At 38.4% G+C, this 22,627-nt stretch overlaps 1 protein-coding gene and 1 non-coding gene across 7 annotated transcripts in view; both read right to left on the reverse strand.

Moving 5' to 3' along the window:
• The window catches only part of NUMB (NUMB endocytic adaptor protein), a 193,248-nt gene that overhangs the window by 108,216 nt on the left and 62,405 nt on the right, over nucleotides 1–22,627 (reverse strand). The gene's annotated exons all lie outside the window — the stretch shown is intronic.
• TRNAA-CGC (transfer RNA alanine (anticodon CGC)) lies at nucleotides 16,934–17,006 on the reverse strand. The gene has a single exon. It is a non-coding gene; the product is annotated as a tRNA-Ala (tRNA).

A 22,627-nucleotide genomic window follows, 5' to 3' on the forward strand; every position in this document is an offset into this window, starting at 1 on the left:
CCTACAGCTGACATTTTACTTAATCATGAGAAACTAGAAGGCTTCCTGAAAAGATCAAGAACAAGGCAAAGGGACTTCCCTGGTGGTCCAGCAGTTAAGACTCCGCGCTCTCAATTCAGGGGGCCCGGGTTCTATACCTGGTCAGGCAACTAGATCCTGCATGCCACAACTAAAAGATCCTGCATGCCACCACTAAAAGATTCCACATGCCACAACTAAAAATCCGCATGCCGCAACTAAAGATTCAGCATGCCGCAACTGAAGATCCCATGTGCCCGCGTGCTGCAACTGAAGACCCAGGGCAGCCAAATAAATAAATATTAAAAAAAAAAAAAAGGAACAAGGCAAAGATGTCTCCTCTTACCACTCCTTTGTAACATCATATAACTCTTAGTTAACATCATTAACTAGGGAATGCTAGTTAATGGAATAAGACAAGAGAAGGAGATAAAAGGTATACAGAATAGGAAGGACAAAATAAAACTGTCTTTGTTCGCAGATGATATGATCATCTACATAGAAAATCCAAAAGAGTCCGGCCAAAAAACTCCTGGAACTAATAAGCAATTAACTATAGCAAGGTTGCAGGATACAAGGTTAATATACAAAAGTCAATCACTTTCTTATAATATACCAGCAATGAACAAGTGAAATTTGAAATTAAAAATAATACATTTACATTAGCACCTAAAAAATTAAATACTTAGGTATAATTTATGGCAAATCTAACAAAATACATACAAGATCTTGAAAACTACAAAATTCTGATGAACAAAGTCAAAGATAAACTAAATAAATGGAGAGATAATCCATGTCCATGGATAGGAAGACTCAATATTGTTGAGGTATCAATTCTTCCCTACTTGATCTATAGATTCAATACAGTTCCAATCAAAATCCCAGCAAGTTGTTTTGCAGACATCAACAAACTCATTCTAAAATTTAAAGCCCCAAATGGACCCACATAAACATTGTTAACTGATCTTCGACAAAAGAGCAAAGGCACTATAATGGAGAAAAGATAGTCTTCTTAATAAATGATATTGGAACAACTGGACAGCTACATGCAAAAAAATTAATTTAGACACACACTTTACACCCTTCACAAAAATTAATTCAAAATGCATCGGAAACCTCGATGTAAACTGCTAGACTATAAAACTTGTAGAAGATAACACAGAAAAAAAAAATCTAGATAACCTTGGGTATGATAATCACTCTTAAAATAAACCAAAGGCATGATCTGTGAAAGAAATAACTGATGAGCTAGACTTCATTAAAATTAAAAACTTCTGCTCTGCATAAGACACTGTCAAGAGAAGAGAATACAATCCACAGAATGGGAAAAAATATTTCCAAAAGACACATCTGACAAGGGACTGTTATCCAAAATATACAAAGAGGGACTTCCCTGGTGGTCCAGTGGGTAAGACTCCACGCTCCCAATGCAGGGGGCCTGGGTTCGATCCCTGGTTGGGGAACTAGATCCCACATGCATGTCACAACTAAGAGCTTGCATGCTGCAACTAAGAAGACTGCATGCTGCAACTAAGAGCCCACATGCCCCAACTAAAGATCCTGCATGCTGCAACAAAGATCCAGCGTGCTGCAACTAAGACCCTTCGCAGCCAAAATAAATAAATAAATATTTTAATATATATATACAAAGAACTCTTGAAACTAACAATTCAATTTAAAAAATGGGCAAAAGACTTGAACAGATATCTCAACAAAGAAGATATACAGGACTTCCCTGGTGGCGCAGTGGTTAAGAATCCACCTGCCAATGCAGGGGACACGGGTTTGAGCCCTGGTCTGGGAAAATCCCACATGCCGTGGAGCAACTAAGCCCGTGCACAACTACTGAGCCTGCGCTCTAGAGCCCGCGAGCCACAACTACTGAGCCCACGCACCACAACTACTGAAGCCCTCACGCCTAGAGCCCATGCTTGGCAACAAGAGAAGCCACCGCAATGAGAAGCCCACACACCACAACAAAGAGTAGCCCCCGCTCACTGCAACCAGAGAAAGCCCGCGCGCAGCAACGAAGACCCAACACAGCCAAAAAATAAATAAATAAATAAATAAATTTCTAAACAAAAAGGAAGACATACAGATGGCAAATAAGCTCATGAAAAGATGTTCAAAATCATATGCCATTGGGGAACTGCAAATTAAAATGACAATGAAATACTACTACACACCTATTGGAATGACTAAAATCCAAAACACTGACAACACCAAATTCTGGCAAGGATGTGGAACAACAGTTACTTTCATTCATTGTTACTGGGAATGCAAAATGGTACAGCCACTTTGGAAGAGTTTGGCAGCTTCTTACAAAACTAAACATACTGTTACCTTACAATCCAGCAATCCCCTCCTCCCAGGTATTTACCCAAAGGAGCTGAAATCTCCACACAAAAACCTGCACATGGTTGTTTATAAAAACTTACTTCATAACTGCCAAAACTTGGAAACAACCAAGATGTCCTTTAACAGATGAATGGATAAATAGTAAACTGTGATACATCTAAAGAATGGAATAATATTCAGCACTAAAAAGAAATGAAGGTTTAAATGATACATTAAACAAGATGGACTTAATTGATATTTATAGGACATTCCACCCAAAAGCAAAAGAATACACATTTTTCTCAAGTGCTCATGGAACATTCTCCAGGATAGATCATATCTTGGGTCACAAATCAAGCCTTGGTAAATTTAAGAAAATTGAAATCGTATCAAGTACCTTTTCCGACCACAACGCTATGAGACTAGATATCAATTACAGGAAAAGATCTGTAAAAAATACAAACACATGGAGGCTACACAATACACTACTTAATAACGAAGTGATCACTGAAGAAATCAAAGGGGAAATCAAAAAATACCTAGAAACAAATGACAATGGAGACACGACGACCCAAAACCTATGGGACGCAGCAAAAGCAGTGCTAAGAGGGAAGTTTATAGCAATACAAGCCTACCTCAAGAAACAGGAAACATCTCGAATAAACAACCTAACCTTGCACCTGAAGCAATTAGAGAAAGAAGAACAAAAAAACCCCAAAGCTAGCAGAAGGAAAGAAATCATAAAGATCAGATCAGAAATAAATGAAAAAGAAATGAAGGAAACAATAGCAAAAATCAATGAAACTAAAAGCTGGTTCTTTGAGAAGATAAACAAAATTGATAAACCATTAGCCAGACTCATCAAGAGAAAAAGGGAGAAGACTCAAATCAACAGAATTACAAATGAAAAAGAAGAAGTAACCACTGACACTGCAGAAATACAAACGATCATGAGAGATTACTACAAGCAACTCTATGCCAATAAAATGGACAACCTGGAAGAAATGGACAGATTCTTAGAAATGCACAACCTGCCGAGACTGAACCAGGAAGAAATAGAAAATACGAACAGACCAATCACAAGCACTGAAATTGAAACTGTTATTAAAAATCTTCCAACAAACAAAAGCCCAGGACCAAATGGCTTCACAGGCGAATTCTATCAAACATTTAGAGAAGAGCTAACACCTATCCTTCTCAAACTCTTCCAAAATATTGCAGAGGGAGGAACACTCCCAAACTCATTCTACGAGGCCACCATCACCCTGATACCAAAACCAGACAAAGATGTAACAAAGAAAGAAAACTACAGGCCAATATCACTGATGAACATAGATGCAAAAATCCTCAACAAAATACTAGCAAACAGAATCCAACAGCACATTAAAAGGATCATACACCATGATCAAGTGGGGTTTATCCCAGGAATGCAAGGATTCTTCAATATATGCAAATCAATCAACGTGATACACCATATTAACAAATTGAAGGAGAAAAACCATATGATCATCTCAATAGATGCAGAAAAAGCTTTCGACAAAATTCAACACACATATATGATAAAAACCCTCTAGAAAGTAGGCATAGAGGGAACTTACCTCAACATAATAAAGGCCATATATGACAAACCCACAGCCAACATCGTCCTCAATGGTGAAAAACTGAAAGCATTTCCACTAAGATCAGAAACAAGACAAGGTTGCCCACTCTCACCACTATTATTCAACATAGTTTTGGAAGTGTTAGCCACAGCAATCAGAGAAGAAAAAGAAATAAAAGTAATCCAAATCGGAAAAGAAGAAGTAAAGCTGTCACTGTTTGCAGATGACATGATACTATACATAGAGAATCCTAAAGATGCTACCAGAAAACTACTAGAGCTAATGAATGAACTTGGTAAAGTAGCAGGATACAAAATTAATGCACAGAAATCTCTTGCATTTCTATACACTAATGACGAAAAATCTGAAAGTGAAATTAAGAAAACACTCCCATTTACCATTGCAACAAAAAGAATAAAATATCTAGGAATAAACCTACCTAAGGAGACAAAAGACCTGTATGCAGAAAATTATAAGACACTGATGAAAGAAATTAAAGATGATACAAATAGATGGAGAGATATACCATGTTCTTGGATTGGAAGAATGAACATTGTGAAAATGACTCTACTACCCAAAGCAATCTACAGATTCAATGCAATCCCTATCAAACTACCACTGGCATTTTTCACAGAACTAGAACAAAAATTTTCACAATTTGTATGGAAACACAAAAGACCCTGAATCGCCAAAGCAATCTTGAGAACGAAAAATGGAGCTGGAGGAATCAGGCTCCCTGACTTCAGACTATACTACAAAGCTACAGTAATCAAGACAGTTTGGTACTGGCACAAAAACAGAAATATAGATCAATGGAACAGGATAGAAAGCCCAGAGATAAACCCATGCACATATGGTCACCTTATCTTTGATAAAGGAGGCAAGCATATACAGTAGAGAAAAGACAGCCTCTTCAATAACTGGGGCTGGGAAAACTGGACAGATACATGTAAAAGTATGAAATTAGAACACTCCCTGACACCATACACAAAAATAAACTCAAAATGGATTAAAGACCTAAGTGTAAGGCCAGACACTATCAAACTCTTAGAGGAAAACACAGGCAGAACACTCTATGACATAAATCACAGCAAGATTCTTTTTGACCCAGCTCCTAGAGAAATGGAAATAAAAACACAAATAAACAAATGGGACCTAATGAAACTTAAAAGCTTTTGCACAGCAAAGGAAACCATAAACAAGACCAAAAGACAACCCTCAGAATGGGAGAAAATATTTGCAAATGAAGCAACTGACAAAGGATTAATCTCCAAGATTTACAAGCAGCTCATGCAGCTCAATAACAAAAAAACGAACAACCCAATCCAAAAATGGGCAGAAGACCTAAATAGACATTTCTCCAAAGAAGATATACAGATTGCCAACAGACACATGAAAGAATGCTCAACATCATTCATCATTAGAGAAATGCAAATCAAAACTACAATGAGATATCATCTCACACCGGTCAGAATGGCCATCATCAAAAAATCTAGAAACAATAAATGCTGGAGAGGGTGTGGAGGAAAGGGAACACTCTTGCACTGTTGGTGGGAATTTAAATTGATACAGCCACTATGGAGAACAGTATGGAGGTTCCTTAAAAAACTACAAATAGAACTACCATACGACCCAGCAATCCCACTACTGGGCATATACCCTGAGAAAACCATAATTCAAAAAGAGTCATGTACCAAAATGTTCATTGCAGCTCTATTTACAATAGCCAGGACATGGAAGCAACCTAAGTGTCCATCATCGGATGAATGGATAAAGAAGATGTGGCACATATATACAATGGAATATTACTCAGCCATAAAAAGAAATGAAATGGAGGTATTTGTAATGAGGTGGATGGAGTTAGAGTCTGTCATACAGAGTGAAGTTAAGTCAGAAAGAGAAAAACAAATACAGTATGCTAACACATATATATGGAATCTAAGGGAAAAAAAAAAAAGGCCATGAAGAACCTAGTGGCAAGACGGGAATAAAGACACAGACCTACTAGAGAATGGACTTGAGGATATGGGGAGGGGGAAGGGTGAGATGTGACAGGGTGAGAGAGTGTCATGGACGTATATACACTACCAAATGTACAATAGATAGCTAGTGGGAAGCAGCCGCATAGCACAGGGAGATCAGCTCGGTGCTTTGTGACCACCTAGAGGGGTGGGATGGGGAGGGTGGGAGGGAGGGAGATGCAAGAGGGAAGAGATATGGGAACATATGTATATGTATAACTGATTCACTTTGTTATAAAGCAGAAACTAACACACCATTGTAAAGCAATTATACTTCAATAAAGATGTTTAAAAAAAAAAAATCATGAGATATCACAGCACACCTATTAGGACTGTTAAGCTCCAAAAATATGACAATACCAATTGCTAGAGGGTGAGAAACAAAAGGAGCTCTCCCTCATAGCTGGGGGGATGCATGTGCAGCCACTTTGTAAGACAATTTGGCAGTTTTTTCCAAAGCTAAACAAGTCTCACGTTGGGATCCAACAATCATGCTTCCAGCATTTAGGCAACTGCTTTGAAAATCTATGTCCAAATGCAAACAAGGATGCAATTATGCACAACAGCACTTTCATAATGGCTAAAAACTTGAAGAAATCAGGATATCCTTCAAAAGATGAATGCATAAGCAAATTGGGGTACATCCATGTCAAGGCAAGTAGAATATGCCACCCCAAAATATGTCTCTCTGGCATAAGAATTATTGGTTTGCTTCAAAAAAAAAAAAAAAAAAAAAAAAAGGGCTTCCCTGGCAGCTCAGTGGTTGGGAGTCTGCCTGCCAGTGCAGGGAACACGGGTTCAAGCCCTGGTCCTGGAAGATCCCACATGCCACGGAGCAACTAAGCCCATGCACCACAACTACTGAGCCTGCGCTCTAGAGCCCGCGAGCCACAACTACTGAGCCCGCGTGCCACAACTACTGAGCCCGCGTGCCACAACTACTGAATCCTGCACGCCTAGAGCCTATGCTCCATGACAAGAAAGGCCACCACAATGAGAAGCCTGCACACTGCAATGAAGAGTAGCCCCTGCTCGCCACAAGCAGAGAAAAGCCTGCACGCAGCAACGAAGACCCAATGCAGCCAAAAATAAAATAATAAATTTATTCAAAAAAAAAATCTCAGAAAACTGAGATTGCCGTTTTATGAAGGACATTTACAATAGCGAAGTCTCCATTTATAAGGGTATGTCTCTCTTTGCACCAAAAATAGAAGGATAATTAAATCTTAAGTAACTCTTTTCAATGGAGAAGTCCTGACTTAAATGTGCAAACAATCATACCCTTGTTTACTGTGCTTTGCATGATAACCTGCCATAACTGGCCTTCCCCCCTTCCCCAGCATCTTTCTTCTGTTTTAGCTGAAGACAGTATTTAAGGGGATGGTTTTGGTCATTTCAGGGAGCGACTCAGTTTTCCGTGGTATCCCCCCTGTGTTCAGAAGGTATACATGTTATTAAATTTCTGTTTTTCTCCTGGTAAAAAAAAAAAAAAAAAAGAAAGAAATGAGTTATCAAGCCATGAAAAGACATGGGGAAACCTTAAGTGTATATTACTAAGTGAAAGAAGCCAATCTAAACATACTGTATGATTCCAACTCTATGACATTCTGGAAAAGGCAAAAATATGGAGACACTAAAAAGATTGCCAGTGGTTGCCAGGGACTAGAGGGTTTTGAGGGATAAAGAGGCAGAACACAGAAAATGTCAGGACAATGAAACTATTCTATATGATACTCTAATGTTGGATATGCTATATATTTGCCAAAACCCATAGAGTGTACAAAACCAAGAGTGAACCCTAATGTAAACTACAGACTTGAGGTAATAATGATATGCAATGTAGGTTCATTGATTGTAACAAAGGCACCACTCCAGTGCCAAATGTTACCAGTCGGGGAGGTTGTGTATATGTGGGGGCAGAGGGAATATATGAACTCCCTGTACTTTCTGCTCAATTTTGCTGTGAATCTAAAACTGCTCTTAAAAATAAAGTCTGTTAAAAAAAAGAAAAAAAGACCAGACCCAATGAGGATACTTACAACAGGCCAAAAAGACTTCTCTCCAGGATCAAGTAGGCATGGAACCATATATGTTTGCCCTTTGTGTACAGCATTTTACCCAGTTATCAACTCACCTACCTGAACTATCAAGAAACCCACATTTTGGGTGGAGGTAGAGAAACAGGTGAAAGGGATGAAGAAGTACATACCTCCAGTTAGAAAATACACAAGCTGCAGCGATATAACATACAGCATAAGGAATATGGTCAATAATATTATAGGACTTCCCAGGTGGCACAGTGGTTAAGAATCTGTCTGCCAATGCAGAGGACAAGGGTTCAATCCCTGGTCCAGGAAGATCCCACATGCCGCAGAGCAACTAAGCCCGTGCGCCACAACTACTGAGCCTGCACTCTAGAGCCCACAAGCCACAACCACCAACCCCATGTGCCACAACTACTGAAGCCTGCATGCCTAGAGCCCATGCTCCGCAACAAGAGAACCCACCACAATGAGAAGCCCTCACACTGCAACCAAGAGTAGCCCCCGCTCGCCTCAACTAGAGAAAGCCTGCACGTAGCAACAAAGACCCAACACAGCCAAAAATAAATAAATTAATCAATTACATAAATTTTTAAAATATATTACAATAACTTTGTATAGGGACTAGACTTATCGTGGTGATCATTTCATAACGTATGCAAATATCAAATCACTATGTAGTACACCTGAAGCTAATGTAATACTGTTTGTCAGCTATATTTCAATTAAAAAAGAAACCCATGTTTCTAAATCTTAATCCAAAAACATGTCTCAAAAGAGTAACAGTTCCTCTTCCTATATTAGACAAAAACATCTAAGTGCTGCTTCTTAATTCTAGAATTATTTTTTAATGCAGTTTGTAAAAAACATTGTAATTTGAACCAGAAAACATATCATATGAATTGGGGACCAATTATAGGACAGATACTCTTCTAGACTGTGGAAATAAGGCAGAGAATGAACCAAAGTCCCTATCCTCCTGGTGGTGTATTCTATTTGGGGAGACTGTGAAAATAATAAAGAAACAAATACATAATATGTTATGTTATGAAGAAAAATCAAGCATGGTGAGAGGAAAGAAAGTGTTGGGGTTGGAGGGTAGATAGAAAGGACTCTCTTTTAAATAAAGTGGTAAAGGAAGCCTTTGCTCATTAGGTTATACTTGAGCAGACAATTCTGAAGGTATTGAGTAGCGAGAGGGTAAGCCCAAGTAGAGAGGTGGGAGAGAACATTCCAGGTCAAAGGAACAAGTGCACCAGTCCTGAGGCAGAACTATGTTCCCTGTGCTAGAGAAGAGCAAGGAGATGATGTGGCTGCAGCTCCCACAGTGAAGGGAAGGTAGAAACTGAAGTCAGAAAGGAAGCCAAGTGCTTCAAAGGGTTTCACAGGATATTTGGTCTATTTATCAGAAATACAATAAATCTTGGTCTTCTATTCTTAATAAGACAAGCCACTGGAAGGTTCTGAGCAGAGGAATAATGAGATTCATATTTTTAAAGGATCATTTTGGTTACTGTAGGTAAACAGATCATAAAGCTGGAACTAGTTAGGAGGCTATTAAACTAATCCAGGTGAGGCGTGACAGTGGCTTGGACCAGAGTGATAGCAGTGGAGATAAGATAGGTCAGAGAGATAGGTGGTCCACTTTCTATCTGTGCCCTCAGCTCAAGAAGAGACCATACCTGGAGCAGCAGTTGCATGAGAAATCACCAAATGAATAAATTTACAATAATCCACAGTCATTTTCCAGGACATGTATCTTAAGATATATCTTAAGCATGGAGCTGACAGGATTTTGTTGATGAATTGAATGTACAGAGTGAGAGAAAGTGAAGAATGAAAAATGACCTTAAGGTTGCTGGGCTGAGCAATCGCAAGAATGGAGTTGCCATTTACTGTGATGCAGAAGACAGAAGGTGGAGTAGGCTGAAGGGGGTAAATCAGAAGTTTGGTTGTTAAGCTTGACAAAATGTAGAAGTTTACAAATGAGATAGTTATATATTGTAACTATTGGTATATGTCATGTCCTATAGAGCTTAGATACCTTGAGAGCAGAGTTCACGGTTTATAGTTGTACAATAGTAAAAAGGCCTACCATTCATTGAGCACATTTATCAATTAGAGCTCATTTAATCCTTCTATTATTGCTTCTATTATTAGTATATAACACATGGGAAAATTCTGGTTCAGAGATATTAAATAATTCTATTCATCCTTCAGAGCTCTGGTCAAGTATCACTTCCTCAAAGTAGCTATCCTTGACCACCTCCATCATCTGAACTAAATCTCTATAATAAGCTCATAATACCCTGTACGTCTCCTCTACTGTTTATCACAATATAAATAAATAAGTGTGTTCTTGGTATCTCTCCTCCCTACAAGAATATAAGCTGCATGAAGGCAGGATACCCATACGTCAAGTTCACTACAACGATTAATATATGCTTTAAATCGTTTATAATATTGCTTTATTATTTTTTAAAATAAATTTATTTATTTATTTATTCATTCATTCATTTTTGGCTGCGTTGGGTCTTCGTTGCTGCACACGGGCTTTCTCTAGTTGCGGCAAGCAGGGGCTACCCTTCATTGCGGTGCGCAGGCTTCTCATTGTGGTGGTTTCTCTTGTTGCGGAGCATGGGGTCTAGAGCACAGTCTTAGTAGTTGTGGCACACAGGCTTAGTTGCTCTGAGGCCTGTGGGATCTTCCCAGCCCAGGGCTCGAACCCATGTCCCCTGCACTGGCAGGTGGATTCTTAACCACTGTGCCACCAGGGAAGCCCTGCTTTATTATTATAAATTATTAATATTATTTAATAAATGACTTAATAAGTAGAGACGTCCATTACAAATTATTATAGAGTAGACCAGACCAATTCTCTTGGCAAGATAAACTATAAAAACAAAAAAAACTAAAGAAGGCAGCCAGGATGTAAGAAGTCAAAATACCAGGGGCTTCCCTGGTGGCACAGTGGCTAAGAATCCACCTGCCAGTGCAGGGGACACGGGTTCGAGCCCTGGCCCAGGAAGATCCCACATGCCGCCGAGCAACTAAGCCCGTGCACCACAACTACTGAGCCTGCGCTCTAGAGCTCGTGTGCTACAACTACTGAGCCCGTGTGCCACAACTACTGAAGCCCACACACCTAGAGCCCATGCTCCGCAACAAGAGAAGCCACCACAATGAGAAGCCCGCGAACCGCAACGAAGAGTAGCCCCTGCTCGCTGCAACCAGAGAAAGCCTGTGCACAGCAACAAAGCCCCAACGCAGCCAAAAAATGAAAAAAACAAAATACCAGCGAAAAAGGAAATGCATAGTTAAGCCTAACATTCTCCACTACTTTTTCCTCTTGAGGCAACTAACTGCAGACTAGAGCTTTTAGCAGTCTTACAGGCCTGCAGAGACAGAAATCAGAGTTCAGGGCTTATCAAGACAAGCAGGATTTGAGGGGCTAAGATTTCAAAGAGAAGGCAACCATAGAAAAGTGAATCTGGACATCCTGTACTGTTTTTGCCCTGTACTGTTTTTGCCCTCAGGCTATTTACTGAATTCTAACCTGTGTGGGGCCAAGAGGCCAAAAACCAAGCAAAGTGCCTATTTTAAAGCAAAATGGTAAGTAGAATTTTTGGTAGTCTCACAATGCCAGGAAAAGAAAAATTACAGTTCAGGGCCTGCCAAGATGGAGAGGCCCTGGCAAACACCACAGGATTCTATTTGATACCTCTGAAGGACAGTGCTCTTGGACTAAGGGGAAACTGGATTTAAACCAGCCCTTAGGAGGCTTAAAACAAAGCCTCAAGTCATCTCAAGCCTGTATTGAATCAGGGTCATCTGCTCCTGCTTCTAACTACCACCAGAAGAAAATTAGATCCTCCCTAGAGAACAATATCACCATCAAGAGCCTCTATAATTTCTCATACATAATGTTTGACATTCATTTTTTAAATTACCAGGAATCCTAGGAGACAAGACCAGATGACTGAAAGCCAAGAGAAAAAGCAGACAATAGAAAAAGACCAAAAGGGGATCCAGATATTATAATTATTAGACACACACTTTAAAATAACTGTGATTAATATGTTCAGGAAAATAGATGACAAGATGAGAATTTCACCAAAGAAGTGGCATCTACAAAAACAAATGAAAAATAATTAAATTAAAATTCTAGAACTAAGAAATACATAATAAAAAATTAATAATAAAACAGATCCTTGTAACAGCAGATTGGACACTAAATGAAATAGAAAATAGGTCAACAGAAAATATCCAGATGAAGAACAGGGAAAAAAAAAAAAAGAGGGAAAATACAGAAAGAAGGAAGGAAGGGAGGGAGAAAGGAAGGAAAAGAGAAGGGAAGGGAAGGAAGGGAAGAACGGAGGGAGGAAGGAAGGGAGGGAGGGAGGGAGGAAAGGAGGGAGAGAAGGAGGAAGGAAGGAAGGAAGGAAGGAAGGAAGGAAGGAAGGAAGGAAGGAAGGAAGGAAATAGTGAACAGCACATGAGAGATATATGGGATGCAGAGAAAGATCTAGCACACATCTAAAACCCCAGAAGAAAGTGAGTGCAAGAGTGGGGCAGAAGCAATATCAGAAGAAATATTCCAAACCTGACAAAAGACATCAAGCTACAGATTCAAGAGTATCTATGGAACTCAAGCACCTTAAATACAAAGAAAACTGCCTAAAAGGCCTTACTGAAAACATGAAAACCAAAGACATTACCTCTCTAACAAAAACAATGGAGTCAGAAGGTAATGGGATGATATACTTAAAATGCTGAAAGAAAATAACTACCAACCTGGAATTCTATGCCCAATGAAAATATCCTTTCAAAGTGAAAACAAAATAAATAGTGCTTTCAGACAAAAAGAGAATATTCACTACCAGCAGACTCACAGTAAAAGAAAAAAATTATCTAGTGAAGTCAGTCAGACAAAGACAAATATTATATGTTATCACTTATATGTGGAATCTAAAAAATAATACAAATCAATCTATATACAAAACAGAAACAGACTCACAGACATAGAAAACAAACTTATGGTTACCACAGGGGAAAGAGGGGGATAAATTAGGAGTATGGAATTAACAGATACAAATTACTATACATAAAATAGGTAAGTAACTATAGTACAAGGAACTATATTCAGTATCTTGTAATAACCTATAATGGAAAAGAATCTGAAAAAATATATATACATATAACTGAATCACTCTGCTGTATACCTGAAACTAACACAATATTGTAAATCAACTATACTTCATTTAAAAATTTAAAAAGAAATTATCTATGAAGAAAGAAATACTCTCAGATGAAAGCATGATAAAACAGGAAAGACTCAAGAACACCAGAAAGAAAAAACATGAGTAAAATTAAATAACTATGAATTATTTAAAACAATAATAAAATAAAAACAAAGCAAAAAAAACCCCAACACAAACAAATAAACAAAACCCAAAACGGGAACGATAAATGGAATGAAAGAGCTGTAAGGTACTTGTAGTGTCCAGAAAATAATAGCAGTAGACTGTGTACAAAAATGGCCACAATAATTCCTCCCATTCCTTATGCACACGCCTTTACAATGTGACTTTGCTACTCTTCCTATCAAGAGGTGGAATTCATTTTCTCTACCTCTTGAATTTGGGCTTGGACATATGACTTGCTTTGGCCAATGGGACATTAGAAAATGTCATATAGCAGAGACTTTAAAAGTGCTTGCACATTTCAATCTCTCTGCTACTCTTAGAACTTTGAGTCATCAGGTGAATGAATGTGCCTGCTGGAAAGAACACATGGAGAACAAACTCCCCACCCTTACCCTGGCCAAAAGCTTGCCAACCAACACACATATAAGTGAGGCTATTCTATACCATTGGGCCCTAGCCAAACCACCACCAGACTACAGAGACCAATATACCCCAAACTGACAATCCACAGAACCATGAGCTATTAAATGATTTATTTTAAGCTACTAAGCCTTTTATTAAGTAAAAACTAACTGATACAGCGCTAATATGTGTAAGTAGTCAGTGGTTCTCAAACAAGGTTGATTTTGCTCCCAGGGGACATGTGGCAATGTCTGGAGACATTTTTTTTTTTTTTTTTTATTTATTTATTTATTTATTTATGGCTGTGTTGGGTCTTCATTTCTGTGCGAGGGCTTTCTCCAGTTGCGGCGAGCAGGGGCCACTCTTCATCGCGGTGCGCGGGCCTCTCACTGTTGCGGCCTCTCCCGTTGTGGAGCACGGGCTCCAGACGCGCAGGCTCAGTAGTTGTGGCTCACGGGCTTAGTTGCTCCGCGGCATGTGGGATCTTCCCAGACCAGGGCTCGAACCCGTGTCCCCTGCATTGGCAGGCAGATTCTTAACCACTGCGCCACCAGGGAGGCCCTGGAGACATTTTTGATTGTCACAACTGGTTGAGTGCTACTGGCATCTAGTAAGTAAAGACCAGGGATGCTGATAAACATCGTATAAGGTCTCCACAACAAAAAATTATCCTCCCCTAAATGTCAACAGTGCCCATGTTGGGAAACAAAAAGTAAAGAATGACAGAATGAGGCAGACTTTAGAACAATCCTATCCAACAGAACTTTCTACAATGATGAAAATGTTTTATATCTGTACTACCCAATATGGTAGCCACTAGCCACATTTGGCTAGTAAGCACTTGAAATGTGGCTACTTTGATGGAGGAATTACTTTTAAATTTTATTCAGTTTTAATTAATTTAAACTTAAATAGCCACATATGGCTAGTGGCTTCTGTACTGAATAGCACAGCTCTAAAATTTAAAGCTAGTGATACTGAGTAGTGAAAATTAGGTTGGATAACAGTGGAAACGGGTTTGATAAAGTTAAGGCCCATAGTCACTTGCTACAAATAAATATTCCAAACATTCTTCTCTGTTTCAATATCTATCAATTCTGAAATATACTACACTGATAAAACTATAACTGAAAGTTTTTAATAAATTTACCATATCCTGCAAAAAAAACAATTATTCAGGAAATGCTGACTGACAACCTTAACCAGAGGGCTTTTCTAGATTATTAGCATGAAAGCCCTAGGAATTTCCTAGGGCTTTCCCCCCCACCACCCCAAAGTTTAAAGTGATCTAAGAAGAACTGCTGCACTTTAGAGGCCTTCAAATTGTACCAAATGAATAGCTTTTTGTAAAAATTAATTTTTATTGGCGTATAGTTGCTTTACAATGTTGTGTTAGTTTCTACTGTATAGCAAAGTGAATCAGTTATACGTATACATATATCCCCTCTTTTTTAAGATTTCCTTCCCATTCAGGTCACCACAGAGCACTGAGTAGTTTCCTGTGCTGTACAGTGAATAGCCTTTAATCAAATCATTTCAGGTAATTAAATATTCATTTACTCCCCTGCAGCAGTTCACTCTCCTTTCTTATCCTCTTCTCTACTCCACCCTATCCACCACAAGAGAAGGAAGAAGTTAATCCAATGCTGGTACATTTCCAAAGATTTTTTTTTTTAACTTGTCAGCATTAAGTAGGTCAGTTTTCTGCTCTATTGGGTGTTTTGGCAATAGGTTTTCTTACTAGAATACAGCGGCTACTCAGCCTGGTAAGCACATAACACAAAGAAAAAAAAGACTTTGAATAACTCTCCTAAGGGAAGAACAGGCTGCCTAATCTCTAGAAGAAAATCCCTGAGTCTTAACTGAATACTACCAGGAAATTCTGACAGCAAAACAAAACAAAACAAAACAGAAGTAAAGAAAGTTCCAATTCAAAATTTGTTCTATATAGTGAAGTCTAAAGATTTTAAACGCCCTCAGTGCCTAGCAACCCACAGAGATTTTGTTGAGACTCATATGTTATCAGCCGAATTATAATCACTGAGATTATAAATCAAAGGAAAGGTAATAAAGGATATTCAATCTATCAGATGTTTTGTTAAGCAGTCTAATAGAAAAAAACTTTATCACTAAAATGAAAATTATGGAAAACCTCTCCCTTGTAAGATATAACTTCCTTGTGAGGACTTTTTTTTTAAGTGAGAAATGACTTAAAACTTTTAATGATTGTATTACAGCAGAAAGCAAATTTGGTAGAAGTTTATTAGAATAAATGATTTATACATAATTATACCATTATTTCTTTTTTTTTTAAATTTATTTATTATTTATTTTTGGCTGTGCTGGGTCTTCGTTTCTGTGCGAGGACTTTCTCTAGTTGCGGCAAGCGGGGCCCACTCTTCATCGCGATGCGTGGGCCTCTCGCTATCGCGGCCTCTCTTGTTGCGGAGCACAGGCTCCAGACGCGCAGGCTCAGTAGTTGTGGCTCACGGTCCTAGTTGCTCCGCGGCATGTGGGATCTTCCCAGACCAGGGCTCGAACTGTGTCCCCTGCATTGGCAGGCAGATTCTCAACCACTGCGCCACCAGGGAAGCCCTCATTACTTCTTTTAAAAATCATTATTGTCTATTGTGGCTCTGAGAACTCATTTTTAATCATTTGTCAATCAAATATTAAAGAAGAAAACTGACAGATACACATCCAATTAGTTAATTTATTTCATAACAGACCAAAAGCTCCTGCAGGGGCAAGATTAATATTCCCTATTAAGAACAGTGGTTCAGGGAGTTCCCCAGTGGCCTAGTGGTTAGGATTCCGGGCTTTCATTGCCGTGGCCTGGGTTCAATCCCTGGTCAAGGAACTGAGATCCCACAAACCACACGGCCAAAAAAAAAGAACAGTGGTTCAAATGAAAGAAAGGTCAAAACAACTATATTTACTGAATTTGTTTTCCAGAAAGTTTCAAGAATTTTGACAAATTCTAGAAGAAAAAAATGGAAATACTGCAAACCATATCACCTTTTTAAAAAAATATTTATTTATTTATTTGGCTGCACCACATCTTAGATGCAGCAGGCAGGATCTAGTTCCCTGACCAGGGATCGAACCTGGGCCCCCTGCAATGCGAGTGTGGAGTCTTAACCACTGGACCACCAGGAAGTCCCCAGATCACTTATTAATGTGACTACAGAACACACTTAATAAATTACATGAAAAAATAATGCACTGTGTTCAATATTCATATTGCTATAAAATATGTTGACATTCACTTTACCATATTTCACTCACTGTTAGAAGCAAAATATTTAGAAATACAGAACATTCCAGATATAATATAAATTCCAGAAAAAAACTGGAAATTCACTCACATTCATCTTTACTTAAGAACTGAAATAAATGCACTGCTAGACTTTTTCTTTTCTTAAAGAAAAGGAGTTTCAGCCAAGAAGCTAGCCGTTCTCTTTTCCATTGTCAGATGTTAAAAGTAGATAAAATCAAATTTAAATAAGTAAAATTTTAAAATCTGAATGTCAAAATATACAACGGCTATACAGAAAAAAATTCCCAATACTTATAAATTCTGGCTCCTAATTTAACAAAAGTCTTTAAAATAAAGTACTTCCAGCTTATTGTCTATGTGGGCCAAGAAGAGTCACAAGTTCTTACTGGGATCTTTTCCCCAGTTTTACCAGCTTGGCACCATTAGTAGCAACTTTCACAGCAAGCAAGTCTTCGTACATTTTAAAGTTGTGTTTCAGAATGAAATACCGTGCCAGAGGTAAGGAAAGAAGAATGATCTAACCATTCACAACAGGGATTAAAGGCAGGTACTCACGGGTATAGCCACATATGATGTGTTCTGCAGCAGGAAAGGCATAGTTTTTTTCTATGTCTTTTTAAACTGTTCTCTTTTTAAAAGTATAAGTAACATTAAAGTACTTTATTGTTGAAGATAATGCAGGTGAACTGAGTTCTAGGATGTATAAATGGATACAAACAGCTAAAAAAGAAGTAAGATCTTTAATACAGCAACTTTTCTCTAAATAGAAAAAGAACCTAAAATGAAGTTGATGTAGACTTCAGGTGGGAATGGAAACTAGTACAGCCTTTTTAGAATACAATTTGGCAATATGCATCCAAAAACTTTTAAATGAAAATATATCTAGGAATTTATCATATAGAAATCATCAGATCAATCAGATAATTTACAGTACATCTATATACTCTACAGTGCTTCTCAAACTTCAGCATGCATCAGAATCACCTAAAGAGCTTGTAAGACCATAGACTGCTGGGGCCCCAACAGAAGAGTTTCTGATTCTGTAAGTCTGGGTAGAGGTCAAGAATTTGCATTTCTAACAAATTCCCAGTTAACACTGATACTGCTGGTCTAAGGACCACACTGAGAACCACTGAGCTACAGAATGGACTTCTATGAAGCCACTGAAAATGAAGTAGGTCTATATTGATATAATGTATATATGCAGTAGTGTGCTGATAAACTGGTTCTGGATGGAACTCAGCAGGGAAGGGGAAGCCCTGATTTGTAGCATTTGCCAATTTCTTTAGTGTAACTACTACCACCATAGCTAATATCAAGTTACCAATGATATGGACTTGCATAATTCTTTAATTACTGGCTCTGGTGAGTCAATGATTTAGAAAAATATCAAAAAAGATATAAGGTAAGGGACTTCCCTGGTGGCGCAGTGGTTAAGACTCCATGCTCCCAATGCAGGGGGCCCAGGCTCAATCCCTGCTCAGGGAACTAGATCCCACATGCATGTCGCAACTAAGAGTTTGCATGCCCCAACTAAGGAGCCCAAGTGCTGCAACTAAGGAGCTTGTGAGCTGCAACTAAGGAACCCGCCTGCAGCAACTAAGACCCGGCACAACCAAATAAATAAATAAATAAATATTTTAAAATAAATGCACAGACACTATATGTCAAAAAAAATGATATAAGGTAAAATGGTAACAGCTATCTTTGAGTAGAAGGATTACAGGAATTTTATTTTCTTTATGGCTTTCTATATTTTCTTGATTGTTTTGCAATGAACATTCTTACTTTTATAATAAAAAGCTATTAATATTTTGAAAAATGAAATTATCAATTTAGATTAGAGTTTTTTATAGTTGAAATTTAGCAGCCCTCTATCAGAGGAGACAGTGATATTTATTAAATGCAGGTCTAAGTCTACTCTTGCGCTATCCTTCTCTGCTAACCTGGCCTTGCCAAAGTGGGAAAAAAAAGAGAGAAAGATAAGGCCCAACGAGGAAATCTTTGAACTCTAGCCCTGGAACATCAAGGGCTAGATGTCATCTTTATAAAATGAAGCGTTAACAGCTGCCGAAGAATCCAAGCAGAAAACAGACTGAGCCTGCAACTTGCTATAAACCCAGTTTCACAAAGGGAGCAAAAGCATGATGCCTCTAGCCCTGCCTCGTCAAAATGCAGGCTTGATTAATAGTTCACCAAGGTATTGATAATGAGAAGAAAAACTGTAAAAAGCATAAATGTGCCATAGTAGATTAAATAACTTAAAGCCAGAAAACGGAATGATATGCACCTATTACATGGTGATGTAAAAAAATTTCCAACAACAGGGGAAAATGGTCATAAATTATTGTGAAGTGAAAAGTATAAGTTATGAAATTGTGTATATGATCCTATTAATAATCAAAAATACATATTTGTGTACGTGTATATGAATTTGTATGTGTGTTAATATTTAAAGACCAGAAAGATACAGCCATATTAATAGCAATTACTTCTGGACTGGAGTATTAGAGATGACCTTTTTGTATCTGCCTATTTGTATTTTCAAAAATATCTACAACTAACAAGTATTATTTGGGTAACTTTTTTAGTCAATATGCAGGGGAGACACAAATGATATCAAAGTAAATAAAGAGATACCCAACTTCACTCTCAATCACAGAAATGTAAATTAAAACAAAATACTACTTTATTCCCATCAGATTGACAAGACTAAACAGATGGATAAGACCAAATGCTGGTGAGGATTTAAGGAAATAGGAACCCTAATACACTGCTGGTGGGAGCATAAACTGGAAAACAATCTAGCAGTATTTAGTGAAATTAAGTATGTGTATGGACCACAAGTCAGGAATTCCTTTCTTCAGTATGTACTACAGAGAAACCTTTGCACAAGTCGATAGGGGATATGTATAAGGAAGTTCATAGCAGTACTACTGTATTAGTAATTTTTAAGCCACACCTAGAAATCCATTATCAGAGAAATACATAAGTAAAATGTAGAAATGCATATAAAATGCAATATTATACAACAGTCAGTAGGTATAAACTAGATTTATACATGTTTAAGTCTTAAAACAGTGTTGAGCAAAAAAGAATGAAATTCCCAGCACAAAATCATTATATCAAGGTCCCAAAATTCAAGCCAGTTGCATCTCGCATAACCAAAATCTCACCTTCACAACTAAATTTAAAATTCATTTTGTTTCCTGTTTCCCATAGTACCCAGTAAGATGTTATTATGTAATTATAAAGCACCTATGTGTTGAACATCATACTGAAATAAAATGAATGCATTTCTAAAGTAAAATGAATGCAATCATATAATTGTGACAGATGTTGTTTACTGGCTACCCAAAAAGCCACTCCCAAATCCTTCCTCCCTCCTTGCCTCTCACTATAGAGGCCAAAAGGTTAACTACAGTTAGAGGTGTCCATATAACCCAATTTTGGCCCATGAGGCATTAGAAGCACTTCTGAGCAAGTCACTTCTAGGAAAGCTTTTGCTTGGCCTGGATCTTTTGCCTTCCTCCTTAATTGTGCGTGGAAGGCTAGAGCTACAGTAGTTATCTTAGGACCATGAAGGCCAAGCAAATCACAAAGATATGGGCCCCAACACTGTTGAGTCACTGAAGCAACATGAGCAACTGCCTACTTCCAGACTTAGGTAAGAAAAACAAACTTCTCTTTGTTTAAGCCTTGTAGTCAGATTTTTAATTACTTACAGTTTACACAATCCTTATATATCACCATATCAGAAACTCTACAACTTTAACTGTAAGTAATAAATTAGCCTGACAAAGTTCTAACCTCCTGATAAGGACTATTCTAATGAGTATCTGCTCACAGACCTGTAAGAAGTATGAGCTGAGGGAAGAATGAGAGAGAACAAGAATATAGAATCAGGAAGCTCTCTAGGCTCCGAATTGCACACATTGTAAGAGCCCAGACTCTCAAAATAATCACCAAGAGTATATCATCAGGAGAGCCATTTCCTTGAACAATAACTTAAGCCTTCAAGAGTCAAAATAAAAGCCCTGGCACATTAAGACTACCGTCCAAAAAAAACCTCATACTGTTAATATTCTTAGGTATGATAATGGTATTGGATAACGGTACTATTCTTTCAACATTCTTATATATTTGAATGTTTCATAATAAAAAGTTGGTGTTAATGTTAATTTCCTGGTTTGGATATTGTGCTATAGCTATGTAAGATGTAACCACTGGAGGAAACTGGGTAAAGAGCACACAGAACCTCTCTGTCCTCTTTTTACAACTTCCTATGAATTTAAAATTATATCAAAATAAAATGTTAAAACAAAACGCTGGGAAGACTTCCAGTTTAGTAATAAACACACACCTCTCTTTATCTTCCACTGAACTAAACTATAAAACCTGGACAGAATGCATGAAGAACTATTTGAATACTCTGAAATGTAAATATTACAGGTAGATCTGGGAAGAGCACCAGAATTAAAAGTATCACCTAATTTGCTGTGAGTTTACCATTTTTCCCCTCTAGTATCCCCCAGCCTGCACTCAACACAACCCAAAACCCAGAAGTGAGCACTATTGTGCAGGCAGAGAGATACAGGAGAAACCCTCTAGCTCTGGCTCAAGTCCAGAAAAGGGAACTCCTAAAGTGCAAAGAAAGTGGGAAAATCACTTGGGTATTTTTTCATTCTCCTTTCTCTCTCATGTCCCAGTCCCCAGGTCTTCTGTGGTGGGTGCAACAGCAACAATAGCAAGATCAACTGGGAATGGAAAGCCTTCAGGAGTGAAAATTGTGAGGGGAACATTCCTCTCCATTCAATGGAGCCCTGCCTCCAAGTGGGCAGGCCAAACTCCATTATTTTTTTCCTTCCCTCTCTGTTCTCAGGAAAGTGACGCCATAAAGTTGTTTATGAACTCCTGAGCTCACTCTCAACCTGTGTAGGTATGAATCTGATGCTAATTAACATAATAAAATCTTTGAACACTGAGAAAATGAGTAGACCTCCACCCAGATCCCAGACTGACCAACGAGTGGAACACACATGGGACAGATCTGAAAAACACTGACAAAACTCTGAAAACTGAATTGACATTGGAACCACAACCCACAGAATGCTAAAACAAAAATATCAACGTTTTCCACAGACTTTAAAGAAAATCTAGAATCTCATTACATAATACTCAGAAGGTCCAGGATACAAACCAAAATTACTCAACATAAGAAGAACCACAAAAATCTCTGCTCACATGGGAAAACACACCACCAATGAAGAGATGAACTTAGATACTGGAATTATCTCACAAGGACTTTAAAGCAGCTGTTGTAAAAATGCTCAAATGGCGACTAGGCCCGTGAGCCACAGCTGCTGAGCCAGCGCGTCTGGAGCCTGTGCTCTGCAACAAGAGAGGCCACGATAGTGAGAGGCCCGCGCACCGCGATGAAGAGTGGCCCCCGCTTGCCGCAACTGGAGAAAGTCCTCGCACAGAAACGAAGACCCAACAC

Source organism: Eubalaena glacialis, chromosome 2 (genome assembly GCF_028564815.1).
Source record: "Eubalaena glacialis isolate mEubGla1 chromosome 2, mEubGla1.1.hap2.+ XY, whole genome shotgun sequence".
NCBI classification, from domain to species: Eukaryota; Metazoa; Chordata; class Mammalia; order Artiodactyla; family Balaenidae; genus Eubalaena; species Eubalaena glacialis.